Source organism: Trichosurus vulpecula, chromosome 6 (genome assembly GCF_011100635.1).
Source record: "Trichosurus vulpecula isolate mTriVul1 chromosome 6, mTriVul1.pri, whole genome shotgun sequence".
NCBI classification, from domain to species: Eukaryota; Metazoa; Chordata; class Mammalia; order Diprotodontia; family Phalangeridae; genus Trichosurus; species Trichosurus vulpecula.
In genome coordinates, this window is record NC_050578.1 from 68,251,557 (window position 1) to 68,257,440 (window position 5,884).

The following is a 5,884-nucleotide window of genomic DNA, read 5'->3' on the forward strand; positions in this document are numbered from 1 at the left end:
CCTAAGCATTTGGAATACAAATCAAACAGCAAAACAGTCCTTATCCACATAGTCACATTCTAATGGGGGAGAAAATACAGATAGAAGCCCAGAGTCCTTAGTGCTTAGTGGCAAAGCAGATGGAAATGGATCTTCTTTAACATAATTTTTATTAATGAGATCCTATTTCTTTCTAATATTGAAACATTTGAATAAAAAATCTAATATGTGAAGCATAGCTGATGTTTTGAAAGGTGCTTCTATACCCAAAGCTCTTAGACTTCCCTGACCATCTGTGGCAACTGATTGATAGTTGAGGTAGAACTCATGTCAGGCTCCTCAGAGACTACTTGATGATGGCTTCAAGGACAGAACCAGTAGGGCAGGTGATGTGGTAGGCATTGATATTCCCTAGGCCCTTGGGCTATTTCTACCAGGATATGAGGGGAGGAGGTGGTTTGACCTGCTTGGCATCTGTTTTCTTTTGTCTTTTTCTTGGAGTTCTTTGCTGCTAAAATTAGTCTGACTTAATTCTGATCATTCTATTCATAATGGACATCAAAAAAAATATACTACTCTTTCCTCAAACAAAAAAGCAACCAAACTTAAAAACAAGACACCTACAGGCACATAAAGCACTGACTACAAATGTTTTGTTGTTGCTGCTGCTATTAAACAATAGAACTTACTTTTCCTTCAGGGGGAAAAAATGAGTCTTATCCAAGCATCATATTTTCCCGCACGGCAGAACTTCTCATACAGTCAGAGCTTAATAAATATTTGTTTTATTTGTACTACTTTATGTGACCCATTAGTTTTCATTGCTTTCATTTTACAATATTGGCGTTTCTCTTTGAGGTAGTCTGATACAGAGGATATAGTACTTAACTTATAGTGAAGACCTGGAGTGAAATTCGACCATCAACACTTACTAACTCTTTAATCATGGATAAATCATTAACCTCACTGAGATTATTTCTTGTGTTTTCTCATTTATAAAACAGAGATAGTAATACCTATAGTACCTATCTAAGAGGGTGATTATGAGGTTCAAATAAGATCATAGTTTTATACAGTGTAGAGCTCTGGGTTCTCCAGGAGATGTCAGTGTAGATTTATGGAATAGTGAAATCTAGCCTTTCTTTCCACTGGTACTTTAGACAAATTTTGTCTTCTGACTAATTTCCCTGTTTAGCTTTACTTGGCATACTCTAAGTTCCCCTCCATTTCTAAACTTCTGTTGTTCTATGACATGTTTTCATTCCATTTTGTGACCATGATTTCAGAATTATAGGAAAAAAAACTGTCAATGCTTAGGTGTTGCATAACTAAGGAATTCATTAATTTCATTCCAGAGCCAATATTGAGCTGCTACTCCTTGATGATTAACTAAAAGTCTCTGATATCACATCTAACAGAATCCTTAAATTTGTTGAGTATAATCCATAGAAGACCTACCTCCACAAAGCTTTACTTTTTAACCTTTTGCAAGCTATTTTTCCAACCTTACCATGCAACTGCAACTACTCTCTCCAAAGTCCTCTTCTAAATTCTTCTAAGGCCTTTTCTCAGATCTTATCCTTTCTGACCTGGATTCAGGTTTCAATACTGTTAATCTCACCCCCATCTAGGATTCTCTTTCCTCCTTGGCTTCTGTAACACTCTTCCCTCCTGTTTTTTTTTTCCCCTATCTGACCTCAGTCTCCTTTCTTGGACTGTTAGTCTTATCTTGTCCACTAAAGCAATGGTATCCCCCAAGCTCTGTTTGGGTTATCTTTTGGGTTATTTTCTCTAGATACAGTCTCTCCCTTACTATTCTCATATTCTCTCTCTCTCTCTCTCTCTCTCTCTTTCTCTCTCTCTCTCTCTCTCCCTCCCTCTCTTCCTCTCTCCCTCTGTCATTTCAAGCTTTAATAACTCCAAGACCTTTTGGATATTCTAGATAGAAAGATAAATAGATAGATGGATGGATGGATAAATAGATAAAGATATATACACACATATATAAATATACATATGTGTGTATAAAACCTGTCTCAATGAATAATAGTATGTCTTGCAACCCCTTTCTCATCCTATACACATCTTCCCTGTGGCTTTCCACATATTTTATCACTTTACACACACTGTTTCTTTACTTTAAAACTGAAAATGTCAATAATGGAATGTCTATGGAGCAGTTGTATTGGATGAAAACTCCAAAGGTAATTTAATTGACATAAGGAGATCTCCAGAGAAGAGATCCACTTACCAATTTAGATCACCAATTGTTTTACAAAGTATTGTTAGAAATTTGTCTGGGGGCACTGAGAGGTTAAATGACTCACTCAAATGTAACACATCTGGTATGTGTTAGAGTTGAGACGTGAACATCCTGATTTCAAGCCAGCACTATCCCCTACGCTAGGCTGCCTCCCTGTAGAACTCCACACTTCAAATAATAGTTTTATTCTATCCAAGTGATATAGTCTTCCCATAGTTGCCTTTTTGGTTGAATATAAAGCCACCTTTGTAAGCATGTTGCTTTTTATGGTATTTTTTTTAAAAATAATGACAATTATGATATTTGTTCTAAGGTGTGGTCCCGAGCCACGTTGTAATCTATTGACTAAAGGTGTGGTCTCATCCTTAACGTGCCATTTTACTTGATAAATAAACCCAAAAGAGACATAAAGTTGATTGGTAGTACGAGGGTGGTGGTAATATATTTCTTGTTGATGGCTATTGCAGTTGTAAAGATTATTGACAGTACATCATTTATTATATCAGGTGTTCAGCATGTAAGTTTCAGCTATATAACACACTTTCATATAACCTTAGTTTATTTAATTTCGCTGTACTGCCTTTTAATTGTTTGTAAAAATAAAGTTTTATTCAAATATGAGCTCATAAATTTAGCTCTAGAAGGATGTTAGCTTAAAAGTTATCTAGTCAGACCCCTCATTATACGGTTGCGTGTCCATAGGTACACAGTAGGGACAGAGGTAGATTTTGAACTCAGGTTCTGTGATTCAAAAGCCACTATCTTTCTATTATATCAGGGATGTGTTTACTTCAGAGAGTTGACTTGAAGATTAATTATTTGTAATGTACAGAATCTAAGAATAGAGGATTTTTGTTTTAGATTTTAAAATAGTATTGCTATTAGTATAGCATAGCCATAAGGAAAAGAAAAGTAAAAACTGAAACCATGGTAAGTTGTGATTGCCTTTTCACCTATATATGGAACAGTTACCACAAACCCTTTATGGGAGGTTAATAAATACTTTCAATGTTCTTAGAGGAAAACAAGCATAGAAGGGAACCTAATCATGTTATACATTACTATAGGGAATATAATTCTCATTTTGAAAGTTTTAATAGTATTTAGTCTAATGTTTATGGAGAAAGATCTCAAATATTTATCCATTAATATATTATAGTGGACAATTACATGATATTTCTTCTATATTTATACTTCATTTTTACTCATTTATGTGTTGCTATTTGTGGAGATGGGGTCTACACAAACATTACAAATCTCCAGAAATAAGACTGATTTAAGTCAAACTGGGAGATCTGATAAGGTTAAGGAGGAATCTTTTGTAGCAAGGCTAAGGAGGAATCCTCAAAACTAACAGCAACTATATGATTCATTATTCCACTTGATTGGTCAAAGACTAACAAAAAATCAGTAATTCAGCATTTTGAGTATTTAAATTTAGTATTGGAAGTTGTTTTACCACCATCTTGCCTGATTCTGCTTGAATATTGCTAATAAACTGTTGTCTACAATGGCTTCCTTTACTTGTGGCTCTCTGTAGGTGAGGACAGGAAGAAAACTATGAAGTTAAAAGAACAGTCCAAACAAAAAGGGGTTAGAAAGGTTTAGGGTGTATTTAAAGTATAATCTCAAAGGGCAGGGGAATGGGAATTTTTTCATGGATTTCAAGAAAAAAATGAAAAGGACACATCAGCCATATAGGATTGTTTCATTTATAATCAACACATACAAAGACCTGCTGCCAAGCAATTCAAAATACCTTTTTCCCCCAAATTAATGAAACACCCAAATAGTCTTGTTAGGTAGAGTCTTTGGGAAATTAGTGACGGCCAAATCACTGCAGAATTGATTATACAAAGTAAAATCCAGTTATGAGGAAAATGCTAAAAGAAGGCAAAAGGAAATATTTTCATTCATACAGAGGTCTAATAAATCTGTCCTAGAGTATCTAGTAAAATGCTAAATTTGAACTTCTTGGTCCATAAACACAACAGCTTCCTAGGAGAGATGCATTCTTCTCAAATGCTCTGATAAAGGGCAGCAAAAGCACAGCATAAAGTCAAGGATGGGTGAATTAGACTCCAGTTATCAAGCTATCTTACCTTTTTGAATAAACAAACCTATTTTAATATACCTGGCTTTTCCTTGTTCTGTAGCAGGGAATTTAAGGTCCAAAGCAGGTATGAAACAGATTCTCCTCTCAATATAATTTCCTTTAAGTATACTTAATGTGAGCAAGACCATACCTGCCCTCATTCTTTTGCCTCGGGGTCTGAATGGCTGCCTTAGCCTCATTGCCAGCATTAAAAGTTTTGTCTGGGGGCAGCTAGGTGGCACAGTGAGTAGAATACCAGCCCTGGAGTCAGGAGGACCTGAGCTCAAATCCAGCCTCAGACACTTGACACATGTACTAGCTGTGTGACCTTGGGCAAGTCACTTAACCCCAATTGCCCTGCCACCCAAAAAAAGGTTTTGACTGAGATGTAGCCCTTAACTCTGATCTCCACTTCTTGACTTTCAGGGTGGCCATAGGCAGCTTCTCTAAGAAATCTGACATGCCACTAGAGACCATCCAGCTGACAAAGTTATAAGGAAACACAGTTTGAGGATTATCACTATGTCAACAAATAGTTGAAGTCATTCTCATCAAATAATTTGTGGTGACTGATAAACATCTGGGATTCATATGATCAGACACAAACAAATTCAGGAGATTCTGATACACTAAGATATTCCACTTCATAGGACGCCAATACCATCACATTGTTTTCCTGATTTACACTGCACCACCAGAAGTACACATAATACTGTTAGTACATTGGGTAAGGAAAATGAAGTGAAGAACATCCAAACCACTTAAATCTCTCATGCTCACTTCCAATTTTATTACTAAAGTATTTATTTTCTTCCTAAACTCTGAATCCAGCCAAATATTGGAGAATTGTCTGTTATCTGTCACAATGGTATGAAGTACAAAAATTGTGTGTTATTATAGATGAGTGCCGCTGATCAGATGCCTCCAAAGTTTGAAGTGTTTCTTATCTATCACCATTTCCAGTGGTTACTCTTTGGTGGCTGCATCATTTGTTCCTTTGGTTTAGAGTTTAAATTCAGGGGGTGGCACTCTATTTCACTACTTTGGAGCATACTAGACATTTCCTCCATCCTTTTCATCTCATCAACAGATCTCTTTAACTTTTCTTCTGTGAGGCTCTCCTCTTCTCACACAAAGATTCCAGTTAGAATGGCCAGCAGTTTGCAGGTATTCTCATGGTGGCTATGAAACTTGTGCCAAAGTTTACTGAAAAGGCTCCAGTATGTCCTTTCCAAGTAGATATTGCTGTAGAGATGGCTGATCAGTTGGTCATAGCCAACCTTCAACCTGGTAACATATCTATACTGGTTAGCTAAAAGCAAGAGCAGGCTCTTATTCTTCCTAGCATCTTTTTCAATCTCCTTCTGGAAGCAGCTTAGAAACTGCTGTACCCTGTCCAGTCAGGGAGCTCACCTAATTCTCCAATCTCCAATCTTCAAGGATGGCAAACTGTGCAGAGCTCATACAGTAAGAGTATACATGGGAGGGAGCCCTCCTTTGCAGTGAGTACAACATTCCTGCTAAGTAGATGTAACCTGTCTCTCCCT

At 36.7% G+C, this 5,884-nt stretch overlaps 1 pseudogene; it reads right to left on the reverse strand.

The window, feature by feature from the left end:
* Positions 1-3,697: 3,697 nt before the first annotated feature.
* LOC118854634 lies at positions 3,698-5,491 on the reverse strand (annotated as a pseudogene).
* Between the last annotated feature and the right edge of the window lie 393 nt (positions 5,492-5,884).